The sequence below is a fragment of the Lathyrus oleraceus genome, chromosome 2 (genome assembly GCF_024323335.1).
Source record: "Lathyrus oleraceus cultivar Zhongwan6 chromosome 2, CAAS_Psat_ZW6_1.0, whole genome shotgun sequence".
NCBI lineage: Eukaryota > Viridiplantae > Streptophyta > Magnoliopsida > Fabales > Fabaceae > Lathyrus > Lathyrus oleraceus.
In genome coordinates, this window is record NC_066580.1 from 31,834,037 (window position 1) to 31,849,157 (window position 15,121).

A 15,121-nucleotide genomic window follows, 5' to 3' on the forward strand; every position below is an offset into this window, starting at 1 on the left:
AAAGTGTTTCTAGTATGTGAGAAAAAAAGGAGACAACCTTTAGTATTTGTTTCAAAACCTAGACATGTACATTTTTCTAGGATCTAATTTGGTCCTGTTAGACATTAGGTATAGGCAAAGAAAATATATCTAAAAAATTAATATTACGAAGTGTGGGAGGGTATTTGGATAGAGACTCAAAAGGACTTTTATTCTTTAGAACATGATTATAAGAAGTGTCTCACCAAAAGATGTTTGATGGAAAGATTCCTAGTGAATCATAGAAAACTGACATGAGGAATTCAACTCCATTGTCATTTTTAAAATAAGAAGAACAAAAGTGAACGAATACCATATACCGTTAGGATAACTGGAAGAGATAAATTATGGGAGTAAAAAATGATGTGGATATAGTAATGGGTGGATTGATGGAGGTGGTTAAAGGTGAAACAGTGATGACTTGGGTAGGGATCCTGAGGTGAACCATCATTGAGAGGGAAATGGTTGATAGAACGGAAGAAAGTGAGGAAGTGGTGTGTCCAATTGTCCAATTAGTGTGTGTGAAAGAAACTCTAATATAAAACGTGTTTTGGGATAGTAGTTGTAATATCCTAACTTTATCCGAGCGACGACTTGGATAGGGTTTGTGAGGTGAATCTTCATTGAGAGAGAAATGATTGATAAAATGGAAGAAAGTGAGATAATGGTGTGTGAAAGAAACTCTAATACAAAATACGTTTTGGAATAGTAGTTGTAGTACCCTTATTTTGTTTGAGCAATTATATATATATATATATATATATATATATATATATATATATATATTTTAAATATCAGTATAATTTTTTCATTTTTAATGTATTTTGGTAAAAAAAAATCTCAAAAATAAATAAATAAAGAGTTTTATTCCTTTTGACCATTAATTTCGCAAAATTTCTAAAAAAAATAAGTTGTATTACATTTTATTTAAGGGTAATGTTAACTTGTTCTCTAGGGGCACATGTTAAGAAATCCACAAATGAAAAATTTATATTAAAAAAATAGTAAAAAAATTAATTACAAACTTTTGATAAAATCAATACACAATTTTCAAGAAATAATAATATTATATATTTAGTTCTTAACATGTGTTCTAAGGGCACAAGTTAGCATTACACTTTATTTAATTATATTTATCATAATTATTATTTTCCTTTTGAATTTTCTAAATAACAAAAAAAACATCTATATGTTTTAAGTATGAATTTATGGTTTCCTTTATAATGATTCATCGTGGAAACATTATGTTCAATAGGTTTAATCAACCTACATAATGATTTTGGATATAAAATAGATTTTAGAATTCAAGCAAAGCAAATCATTATGCAGATGAAAAGATTGATTTTATTCTCTTTTTTAGGGTTTTTTAGTGATCACCAATTTCATGCAAAAAAGAGAAAAGTGAAAATAATTTGGAAAAATAAACATTTAACATGAATTTATTGAATGAATTGTATTTATGGGCCAACAATGTCATCACTTCTCCTTTTGGCATGGGAGAAGGGTTTTTAAACAAAAATGAACATTACGTGGACTTATGGACAACTGTTGGAACATCAACAGCGACCCAATTATTGCAGACCCCTCCAGGGATGACAAAGTTGCTTGAATCTTCCTCTGCATCCTCTTCCACAATAGCAGCATCTTCCTGATCTTCAACCGTGTGGATGAACCCACCACTCTGAAACAGTCCGTGCTTGTTGAAAGTGCCTGAAGAATACCCTATGACATCCCAGGATTTATTGTCTTCCAGCTTGATCATTTTTCCTAAACTAGTAGTTACGCCATGCTCAATGGCCAACTTCGCATCATTGTAGGACGCAAATGAAAAAGTTCCTTTCTTAGAAGGCTCAGCAATAGACAAGGCTTGGAATGGCGTCCCAACCTCGTCCTCAGCATCAATATAAGAAAAGGAAGACATATGGCTAACCAAGAGAGCCTTCTCTCCCCCTACCACCACCAACTTTTTATTCTTCACGAACTTCAACTTTTGGTGTAGGGTGGATGTCACGGCGCCTGCCTCGTGAATCCATGGTCTGCCCAACAATCAGCTATATGATGGGTGGATATCCATGAACTGAAAAGTGATATGGAAATCACTAGGTCCAATCTTGACTGGGAGCTCAACCTCGCCAATCACAATCTTGCAGGATCCAGCAAAAGCTTTCACGACCACTCCACTCTGCCTCATGGGAGGCCCCTGGTATAAAAGTCTGGCGAGAGTGGATTTTGGCAACATATTCAGCGACGATCCAGTGTCTACCAGCACATTAGACATGGCATCATCCTTGCAATTCATGGAGATGTGAAGTGCCAAGTTGTGGTCTCTTCCCTCCTCGGGGAGATCAGCATCACAGAAACTCAGATTGTTACAAGCAGTAATGTTTGCAACAATGCTATCAAATTGTTCTATAGTGACGTCATGATCCACGTACGCCACGTCCAACACCTTCTGCAAAGCTTCACGATGTGGCTCAGAATTCATCAACAAAGACAACACAAAGATCTTTGAAGGTGTTTGTAGAAGCTGATATACAACATTGTATTCACTCCTCTTGATGAGCCTCAACATCTCATCACAATCCTCTTTCATCATAACGATAGGGAACAGCCTTGTCAGAAGAATATGGCACAGGGCCAGCTGGCTTAATTATGAGAGTAGGAGAAGCCTTCTGCTTGCTGCCATCATATCTGATGACAACAGGCTCAGGTATCCTGAATACAGGTGATATCACATTAACTTCATCATCCTCATCACGATACTGAAGTATCTCTATCACACCCTGATCCAGCATTTCTTGGATGTCTTTTCTGACTTGACAACATCCTCTCTCATTGACAGCGCATATACGGCAGCTGTCATGGTCATGCTCATAATGACTGTATCCACACAACAATCTATGCATCTCGACCAGAGATTGTCGGATATGGATGACATATCGGACCTTATATTTTCCAGGGCAACCCTGAACCATATTAACAGCAGATTTCCCATGCTCGGGCAATGGGTTTTTCTTGACATTAGGACCTACGTCCTCGAAAAACAATATACCGCTTCTCACAAGGTCTTGAACCTTGGTCTTCAACGGGTAGCAGTTCTCCACGTCATGTCCGGGAGCACCGGAATGATAAACACAATGAAGCTCAGGCTTATACCCCCACTGAGGGTTGGTAGGTATAGCAGGTGAGTCACGTGGAGTGATCAACTTCCTTTCAATTAAAGAAGGATATAGCTCTACGAAGGTCATGGGAATAGGATCAAAACTGAGCCTCTTCCTATCATAGCTTGTACTGGTCTGATTGTTGTTTCGAGGCTGGTAGGCCTGTTGTTGAGGACGGTGTTGTTGTTGTTGATGCTGTTGATGTTGTTGTTGGTGGTTCTGATTATGATGCTGATATTGCTGATGTTCTCTGAAAATAGGTGCTATATGAGCCACCTGGTGCTGGTTACTGGCTGGACACACAGTCTTCCTCTTTACAGAGGATCTTCTGGATTTAATATGGGAGGTCACAGCATGTGCCTCACCATCTTTCTTCTTCGCAAACGCCCCATAACATTTGGCAGAAGAGCCTTCTTCTCTAGTCAGGCGCCCTTCCCTGACTCCTTCTTCTAGACGCATCCCCATATTCACCATCTTGGTGAAATAGAAGGAGCGCTAGCAATCATCCGCTCATAATAGAATGAACTCAATGTCTTCAGAAAGATCTTGGTCATTTCCTTCTCTTCTAGCGGAGGCACAATATGTGCAGCCAATTCTCGCCACCTCTGGGCGTACTCCTTAAAAGTTTCCTTATCCTTCTGGGACATGGCTCTCAGCTGGTCCCTATCAAGAGCCATATCAACGTTATATTTATATTGCTTGACAAATGCTTCGCCAATGTCGTTGAAGGAGAGGATGTTCGCGCTGTCCAAACTCATGTACCATCTCAATGCGGCACCGGACAGGCTATCCTGGAAATAATGGATTAGGAGTTGATCATTGTCGGTCTAAGTCGACATTTTACGTGCATACATAACCAAATGGCTGAGCGGGCAAGTGTTTCCTTTATACTTTTCAAAGTCAGGCACTTTGAATTTGACAGGAATCTTGACATTAGGAACAAGGCAAAGCTCAGTAACAAATTTGCCAAAGAGGTCCTTCCCTCTGAGAGTTTTAAGTTCCTTGCGCAACTCAAGGAATTGATCGTTCATAGCATCCATTTTCTCATACACGTCTGGGCCCTCAGATGGCTCAGAGTAGTAAATGGTGTCATCTACTCTCGGCAAAGTATGCACAACTGGAGGTGGCACAGCAAGGACCGGGCTAGATGCCGACAGAGAAGCAAAAGTAGGGGCGAGACCCTCAGGAACAAAGTTTGTGGGCATCCCCCAGAGAAACCCGGCTGGCATAGCAGTAGGCGCGAAGTGGGCACTGGCAGCAGGCACGGTAGAGGAGGCAATCTCAGAAATGACTATCCTCTGGGGAGGAGTTGAAGGCGTTGGAGAAGACTGGCTTTGGGCGGCCAAGAAAGACTCCATCAGGGCAGTCAATATTTCCACTTCCTCCTTCAGTTCTCTGTTCTCTTGCTCTAGGTGATCCATTAGCTTTGATGAGTTGGCTCTGGTGTAGTACCAATGCGTCAGTTTGTCTTCAAAATAAATGAAGAACACAAAGTTAGACCACTGAACAAGACCTGCTTATGCACATGATGCATGCAATATTTGTGCATATGATTTTATTTTTTAATCAGAGGAACTTTTAGAGTTCTATTTGCAAATATTTGGAAATATTAGTCATTTAGACATATATGGAAATATCATATCAATAATATCTGGAAAAAATTTTACACCAAAGAAGTACAGTCTTGGTAACCAAATATAATACAAGAGAGAAGGAAAATGAACATCCTATGGAACCCTAGAAACAATCGTCCAAAGCTCTCGAGATCGGAAGATAAACTGCATGAAGCCTCTTCACCTCTCTCTCATAGGCTGCCTCCATATTTGCCTTCTCTTTGGCGAGTCGATCATACTTCCTCTTCCAAAACCTGGAAGACTGAGGAAGAAGAGAAGTCACCACATCATCAGGCTCGTCGATAACCTGATGCTCTAGAAACTCTATTAATGCATCCTTATCTCTAAGCTGCTGAAGTAGCTCCTCTCTCTCACGGACCCAAGCACGCGAACGGTCTTCATCTCTCAACTCCTCTACTCCTTGGTCAGGGAGGGTTGAAGGCCTAGCCATAACCATAGGTGTAGGTCTTGGATAGTCATAAGGCATGAGGTACTCAGAATCTCTCCTCCTAACCCACGAGGTGTAGGGTTCCAAAGCAATACAATTCTTCGGACCAAGCTCTTTCCTTCCCTTCCTATGAACCTTGCGCCAAGCGCGGACCATCCTGTTGGTGTAAGCCCTAGAGGCCAATACATTTTGGTACTTGTATCGAATAATAAAAGGCATTCTCTTTATTATGGTTGATTAATAAAGTCCCTGGAATAGATAGTCTGTTTAATGTATTAAGTGTGACTTAATCATGAGAACACATTAAACATAAGGACACTATTCCTAAAGTATCCGTAGTCGAGCTTTAGTGTGAGGTGGGATAACATTAAAGCATTAAGACTATTATGTTTGTAGACTGATGATCACATCTCATGGATCATGGATAAAGAGTTATCAAGTCTTAAACATAGGTATGAATATTAGGAGTAATATTTATACCGGATTGACCCGCTATGAGAATACTATATAGAAAGTTATGCAAGGTGTCATAAGTTATTCTCATGGTGATAATAGTGTATTCCACTCTTCGACCTGAAACCACTATGGACCCTAGATGTAGAGTCGAGTGCTTTATTGTTGATCCAACGTTGTCCGTAACTAGATAACCATAAAGACAGTTGATGGGTACTCCACAAAGCATGCTGAGGGACATGAGTGACCTAGATGGAATTTGCCCATCCTGCATAACAGGATAAATGTCTATGGGCCCAATATTGAACTGGACAAGGATGACACGGTCTATGCCTTGTGTTCAATATAGACATAAGGGCAAAAGGGTAATTATACACATAATTATTATCACAGATGGTTTTGTCAGATCACATGACATTTTCGTGTCTTGGGTAGCAGTGATGTGTTGCTAGATACCGCTCACTGTTTATTATATTAAATGCGTGATTTAATATAATTGCCAACGTCACGAAAACCTACAGGGTCACACACAAAGGACGGATTGATGAGAGATAGAGTAACTAAGGAATATCGTAAGGTACGGTACCCTTAAGTGGATTATAGAACATCGTAAGGTACGGTGTACTTGAGTAGAATACGAAATATGGTAAGGTACCATGGGCTTAAGTGATTTTGGGCATACTATAAGATATGGGCCAAAATACACTTAAGTGGGCTTTTAGCTTGAAGCCCACACAAGTGGTTCTATAAATAGAACCCTTGTGCAGAAGCACAAAGTGCGTTTGCATTCTTTTCGTTTTCACTCTCTCTCTCTCTCTCTCACTCAAAGCCTTCATTCGTACCAGCTAGCACTGAGATTGAAGGAACCCGTTCGTGTGGACTGAGTAGAGACGTTGTCATCGTTCAACGTTCGTGATCGTTTCCGTGGATCTGCATCAAAGGTTTTGATCGCTACAAGAGATCTGCACCAAAGGTTTCAACCGTCACAAGAGGTAAATATTCTATCACTGATCATGACCATTCGTAAGGATCTCTAAAGGAGAAAATTTTAATTTCCGCTGCGCTTTGGGTCGCAATTCTCCTTCACATCCTGCCCTTCAAGTTTTGGGGATCATTACCCTCTTGAAAGAACACACCTTCTAACAAAATGTTATTAGGTTTATCCTTTAAGGGGAACCCAAGCTGACGACGTGCCAAAACAGGGTTGTAGTTAATCCCACCGCATGTACCAAGAAGAGGCACATTGGAGAATTCACAACAAGAGTCAATAATCTGCACACCATCCTATACACGGTTGTACCAAAAGATATCATCATTAGTGAGAGACATAAGTCTCGTGAACCACCGTAGACATCCTTTGTTCTCCTTGAAGGCGACCGTCTGTGGCAAGTGCGAAATAAACCACTTGTACAATAGAGGCAAACAACACACAACGGTACCACCTCCCTTTGTATTCCTCATATGCAAAGAAAAGTAAGTTTCACCCAACAGAGTCGGAATGAGATTAAGAGTAGAGAAAATCCTAATAGCGTTCACATCCATAAACTTGTCGATGTTAGGGAATAACACTAGCCCATAGATGAGAAGTACAAATATGACTTCAAAGGCGTCCTCACTCATGGCCTTCCCATACAAAGTAGCTTGAGCAATGAGGAAATCAGATGGGAGACCTTGAATTCCACCTTTGGTAGTCATATGAGAACCAATAATAGATTCATCTATATGCAACAGATCAACAATCTCTTGAGAAGTAGGAACTCTCTCCAAGCCACTGAACGACAACTGATCTAGAATGGGTATACCCACAAGATAAGCATACTCCACAAGCGTAGGCAAAAGCTGGAAATCCGGGAATGTGAAGCAACGGTACAAGGGATCATAGAACTGCACCAACACACTCATCAGACCTTCATCCACCTGAGTAGCAAGAATAGACATAAGCTTCCCATGACGAGCCTTGAACTCCAAGGGATCTAATACATAGGATGTCAAACTCCTTAACTCTTTCAAGTCGGGTTGTCTGAAACTGTACTTCTTCGTATTCCTTCTTTGCTTATCCATGTCTGAAAATTTGCAAATAGACCTCTTAAGTTCCTTGAAAATTTTCTCATTGTTGATGATATGGATGTGTATGAATGCATGAATGCATGGATGCAACAATCACACTCAAGGATCAAGCAAATCACACCACACAAAGGTCATGGGATGGATCAAGTCATCCTTAATATCAATCATCCATTTTGGTGGATTATGGTTTACACCTTATCAACACCCAAGTTCCATTGATATTAAGGATATACAAGAACGGATCAACCATGAATCAAGGGTTTGTTGCAAGTCACGAGCATGGAGTCTCGGTTAAGAACCACCCAAAGGGAGTGTACTACGGTTAAACCTGACAATCATGTTCTACAAGAGGTTCCCATAGTCATCATCCCATCTTTCGGATATTATCGGATAAACGACTACTCGTATTCCAAAAATATTCTCAAGAGAGACTCTTATGAGTGTAGTATCGCATAACAATCGTATCAAATCTTACACTTGAACGATCTTCTCATTACGTCCTAAAAATAGGCCAAGATGGGATAGGTAATCTAAGGTTCTTGGCTTCTAAGGCATATATTTGAAAGAGTAATGCCTAACCACGACTACTCGTGTGACATTATTGATCCCAACATAACCTCCACCAAGTGAATGGGCTTGCAAGTCAACTTGCTAAGGAATAACTCCACACAAGTCAACAAGATTATGCCATTCTCCTATCATAAGTGCACTCGAGTTCGGGTATAGAACTCATCTCACAAGAGACCACCAAGCATACAAGCAATTGATATATCAAGCAATTCATACAATACAAACAATCCAGTCATCCCAAATTTGCACAAAAATATGTCACAAAATAATATAAACAATACAATACAACAAAAGTGAAGAGTAGGCAAAACCCACTAGGCAAATGTCCCCAGCAGAGTCGCCACTTTTCTATAGTGGGGGTATTCGTTACCTTTAGATTTATTGACTAAATCAAAAGTAAATCATACAATTCGAGTCACCACCGCACTTCTATTTATCCAAAGGAAAGGTTAGAAAGCGAACAAAAACCGAGAAGTTTTATCAAATCAAAAACTAATAAAAATGTCAGAGATCTGGGTAAGGGGGTTGGTTATGCAATGGGAAGGTTTTAAGCACCCAAAACATCCTTTGTACTCTAAGGGAGCCCTTTTCACTAATGTTGTAAGGTAGGTTGGTATTTGTGAAAAATATTTGTGCAAACATGATTGGGGAGATGAGAAGAGAATATACAATTTATTTATAATTTTGTGTTTGAATGGATAAACCCATTGCCTACGTACCATCTTAAAAAAAAGATTAGGATCAAAACCTCGTAGTTCGGGGTAAAAATCTCAAAAGAAGTTGGTGAATTGATTGGTCCAAAAGCCTTAAGGTCTTTTGTTATCAAAGGGAGAAAACTCAACCTAAAACCACAAATCCACCATGTAAGGAGAGCTTCAACATGCTAGTGAGGGGTTAACCCTATAATAAGCATGGAAGTCTTATAGTCCATCACTAAGGATATAGGTGAGTATTATATCAACCTCTAGGATAACTCAAACCTAATAGCTAATTTTTATGAAAAGCTTTGGCAAAAGTGGCCATTGAAACCACAAAACAATTGAGTGAGTTGTTTTTACAAATGGAAAGTATTCACAAAGTATGGTCAAGGTTGACTTAAGGATTCAATTCAAAATAAGTGTTATGAAAAGAGTTTGTAAAATCAAAAGCATAATGCTTAGGTTTCTAATTTTGAAAACAATGTTAATGTTTGCACAAAAGTTTGGCTTGGGTTAGAGTGGAGAGAAGAAGAAGAATGGCTAAGTCCTAAACATACAAAGATGAAGGAAGAGAAATAAAACCACATGGAGTTCCCTTCTTGAGATCATAGTGATGATCCAAGTAGCTCCCATCCTTTGGAATTAGCAAGTAATAAGCAAATAACTCAAGCAATCAAGCAAATAACAATCAAGCTCCTAGGAATCTTCCAATGGCTTTTGTATCTCTCACTTTGGATGCTCATGACAATGGTTCTTCTACTTGGCAAATTTCGGATCCCTAGAACAAGAACACACAAATCAAAAAGTTCCACAATGCAATAAAAAGAATGGACAAGAGTGAGTTTAGAATTAGGTCCTTTCAATGTTCATCTTCAAGCTTAAGCATTCTAAAGGCATGAGGCCTAGTTGCTCTTTGACATTTTATAGCATTTTAAACGCATGAGGCCTAGTTGCTCTTCAAACTCCATTAGCATAGGTAAGGTCCTAAAATCTAAGTCCTTTGTCCATTTGCATTGGGTTCACACAATCAAAACAAAACAAGCACAATAGTATATACACAATAATGTGCTCAAGTGAGCAAAAGGCAAATTGTATTAACATAAACATGAGCTCAAGTGAGCAAAGGGCAAAAGCAAATGAATTAATGTACAAGAATATTAAATTGCATTAAAATAAATTGCAAGAATTAAATGACTTGAATTAAAAGTTAGTGTTAATAGTTAATGTTAGTGTGCCATAAGGAAATTTAGCGCTATGTTAAGCAATCGTAAGTGGACTAATATAGTAGTCACACCTATCTGAGGCCGGTCAATAAAACTATAGGCAACAAACACAAGTTAGAGATCATGACTAGTAAGCCAAGCTCCTACAACTTGCCATGCCAAAAGAAAAGAAGAATGATCTTGTATTGATTTAGGTTTTTTTCTTGACTAAGAAGCAACCTATCTCTAATGCAAAGTCATTCACTTGATCTTTGATCAAGATGAATTAGATTTGAATCAAAGAAGATTAAGCCCCTCATATGTCAAGGCTAACCACTAATCTCTAACTCATTGATCAAAAAGAAGAAGAAGAAGAAGAAGAAGAAGAAGAAGAATGTACATGAATTAAAATTCAAATGAAATATCCAACACACATTGACCAAACATGAATAGAATCAAAGTCAATCAATGGTAAACAGAAGCAAGATGAAGCTTAGAAGTCAAGAAACAAACAAAATATTTTTGGCGTTTTTGAGAATTAAAATAATACTTGAACTAAAATAATCAAACAAAGGTCAAACTTCAAATCCATTTCAAATCAACTTGGAAAAGTCCAAATGGATCATCCTAAGTTCAACAAGGTCAAACAAAGTTTGACAAAAAAATTCAGCATTTTTTGGAAACCAGAAACTATTTTTAAACAACTAAAATGAATAAAAAATAACATAATTGAACTAAAATCTCAAATAAATCTCAAACCAATTTAAAAATTGATGAGAATATTTTTCATAGATTCATCATCATTCAAAGATGTTAAGAAAATATTTTTGCATTTTTTGAATATTGGAAACTATTTAAAATGAATTAAAAATAACCAGAAAAGAGAAAATTCACAAAAATATCAAATGACAAAATAAAAAATATTAAAAATCATTTTTAGAAACTAGAAATTGAAAGGAAAATAATGCAATTGGTCCCATATTTTTTGGATTTAAAATGAAAGAGATATGAATTTTTGAAATAAAAGGAAATAAAAGAAAATAAAATAGAAAAATCAGAAATTAGGAAAATCATGGTGCGTTAGATCAATTTCATTAAATGACATGGCACATCCTAAGGAGGAGAGACGCGCGCGCACCATGGACTTTGGTCAAATGAGAAACACCCATCATTATTAAAAGTCATAAGATCTGAGCGCTGGGATTCAATCTGGAAATGCAATCACACAGTCCAAATTCAATCTGGCAACGGGGACGGTGGTGTACACCACCATCTTCTCCGGCGAGCATGTTAGCTCCGGTGAAAGTTGCAGGTCATGAAATCTTAACCAAAATGGACGATCCTCATATCATTGGAAAGTTGGGGTGATGTACATCACCCCTGTGCCATTGGTTTCTCCTCTAGACTCTCATAGAAAGAGAAATCAGAGAGAGAAAATTATGGTGTTCAATCTGAACTTGATGGATTCCTGAACTTAAATACATTATTCAATTGCCTCTTATGAGAGAACTTCAGAGGAGCCAACAAGCACAAGAAATGAGCAAGATCCAATGAGATTCGAATAGAAAAGTTTGAACAACAACCTTTGAAGTGCAGCTCTATGAAGCACGATCCTTCCCAATTCTTGATAGCAGTGTGTTCTTGAGATGGAAATAGAGCTAGGCTAAGGAATTAGAGTTCAATAATCAACCGAGGAAGTTGAAAATTGAAACTGAAAAATTGAAGTGAAATGAAAAAATTCCTTTGAGTGAGGCAGGGATTCAGTTCTGCAGCATGTAAGGCGCCTTAAGGTTGATTTAGAATGAAGCTAAGCATCTCTATTTATAGCACAAGGTGATGTAAGTCATGGAAAAATCATGTGTGCATGAGATGAGGGCCTTCATGCATTTGCCTGTACAGGTGCATGGGAGGCCCAAATGCAATTGATTTGGCATGCTGAAATCATATTAAGCTGAATTGGACGTGTACATGGCATTGTAAGTGAGTGTGCATGAAGTTTCAACATTGTTTCCATAAATGCACACAAACTTTCACCTCTTCGAAAATGGATCTTGCCAAATTAAAACATGGCCTTGTGGGTAATGGTTGGAAAGGTCTTGACATGAGGAATAATTTTTATGTTGAACAAAATTCCATTTGGAGTTGGGAAGTTAATGAAAACTGATCATAAAGTTCAAGGTGCAAAACATGTGTATGTGAATTTTGCCAAAATGGACCAAATTCAACCCCTTCTGTTTCAATGATGCAAGCCTCAAATGACAAAACCTTCAACATCAAAGTTGTGTATCTTTTCAATACAATCAATTTGGACTTAAATTTTGCATCATTTGGATTTTTGATGAGAAAGTTATGGGCACTTGAAGTTGGACTTTTTCATATTTCAATGACTTTGGTCCAAAGTAACCTATAATGTTTTGCATTATCACATGTGTTTATTTTAGGATTATGAAAATTTGTTCAGCATAAAAAATGAATTATACATCTTAAAATTTCCAATTCATTTGATCCCACCTCAAAATCATGAAAATGAGTGAGTTAGGTCCTTGGGAAGTTGACCTCAAATTAGGGTTTCAGTCAAAATGACCTATAATGTTTTGAAATGGATGATGACCTTCCAAGCTTCAAATCAAATTTTTATGAACATGAAAGTTGTTCATATGGTTCTTAAGAACATTTTTTCTCTTGGGGTTATCTTCATTTGACAAACACATCAAAAGTTAGGTCTCAATGGATTTCAAAATAGTCAGATGAATTAACTGATCAACTTCTCAAGTCCAAACTACAAATCTTGATGAATTGATGATTGAGGACCCTAACATGGGCACATATATGCATAAAATTATGAATGAAAGAACTTACCTTAATTGTATTTGATCATGGGTTGAGGTTTCTTCATGAGCAAGGCACAGTCAATGCACCGATGAATTAGTGTTTCCTTGGGAAACAGGCCTCAAGCCCTTTGGTTTATCTTGATCAAATTTACAAATTGAGATACTTGGGAGGCATATATGATGATTGGGAGCTTTGTGAACCATTGCCATGCTTGCTTTCATCTTCATCTGGCCACTTTAATAGGTATGAGGCTTCCTAGGAGCCTTGGATCTTATGATTGCTCAAGCTACAAAACAAAATAAGAAGAGCAATAATATACAATTCAAGCATGCTTGGTGGTCTCAAACCAACTCACACAAATCCCAACCCTAGGGTTAAGGAGCCAAGATGCTATGATCCTTGAGGCAAAATTCAAAGTGCAATGATATGATGCCATGAGGGATCTTAGGGTCAAAATTAGGGTCTTACAATCCCCACCAACAGAGTCCTCAACATCGGTTCCTTCATTGTCATCACCACCCTGTTCAGCTTCCTTCATCTCTTCTTCCATCAAAGCCTTCATCAATTACTCAATTTTGATCTTTGTAGCAGTGCCAGGTGCCTGAGAAGATGTCATGACAATATTTGGGACATGTGTTCCAGCAAAAAGTTTGTAGTGGAGTGATAAAGGGGAATCCCCTTTCTTCACACTATCTATAGGCAGTAAAATACCAGGATGTTGGTTCAGGATTATCCCACAGATGAGAGATGGAAAGCAGATAGGCATTTTCACAAAAGTAGAGAAGGCTTGTTTTAAAACTTGTTCAAAGATGTATTTCCCAAAGTCAAACACTATTCTTGTCCAAATAACATAAATAAACTTCCCAAGACCAGTAGAGATTGTTGAGGTTTGATTTGTGGGCACTTAGTTGGCAGTCCCAATCCTATGAAGGATATCATATTTGACACTCAACTTTCCAACAGACAACTTCCCTTTGTTTGGCCAGTGTCTAACCTGCTTGGCAGTTATCTCATTGCACACTTGGTCATCTATAACCTCTAGCTCAACCCGAGGTTCTTCTATTCTTCCCAGAAATTTGTTGATCACAGCTGAAGAAAATGTCACAACATTTCCTCTAACATACACCTTCCTATAGTCAACACTTTTCACATCATCACACCCATCAGGAATAGTCACCATAAACTCCTTGACTAGGCTATCATAGCAAGGGCCAAATTTTGTGACAATCTTCATCAACCTAAAAGCTTTTATAAGTTATACAACCTCCTTACATTTTAGGGCATCCTTACCCAATTCCCTCTCCAGATCTACCCTCATTTGAATAACATACTTCCACCTTTCAGCATTCTTCACATAATGTAAAGAAACATTGTCTAGTGGATCCTCGGGCACAACAACATGAGGCTTCTTGGTAGCAAATCTTTTTACAGGCGTGATGTCCTAGATATCCTTTTCGGTATCAAACTCATAATCACTAGAAGAGACATCTTTCATATTTCTAGTAGGGGTAACAACTTTACTCCATGATCTAGTAGGACCAACAGGATATTTTCCTATGATCTAGAGGGAGTGCTTTTTAAACCACCAGATTTTCTTTTCATCTCCTTGGAGGGAGAATCTTCAAACACCACTGCCTTTCCTTTTCGTCTTTGCAGTCTCTTGGTTATACCAGGAGTTACAATATTGGTAAGAGGTTCTTCATCAGAAGTTAGTTCATCAACATTGATAACATGATCAACTTTCTTTTTACTTCTTCTCTCATGAGCAACATGCTCAAGGACATAGTCATCGGCCTTCTTCTTACTCCTTCTTTAAAGAGCAACATGTTCAGGAACACTTTCTTCAACTTTTTCACTAGAGTCATTATCAAGGCTAGTTTCTTTTGCCAAATATGTTTGAACATCTGGCAAAACATCTGAGTTCACTTCCTTCAAAACAGATGTAACAAACTTCCTAAGTTCCTTATCAATGACACTCTTTTCCGCTTCCGTTTAGTTCTCAGTGTCGCCCGCATGCATATTAGGGTTTTTCATCTCAAACCCTTTAGACCTAGACCAT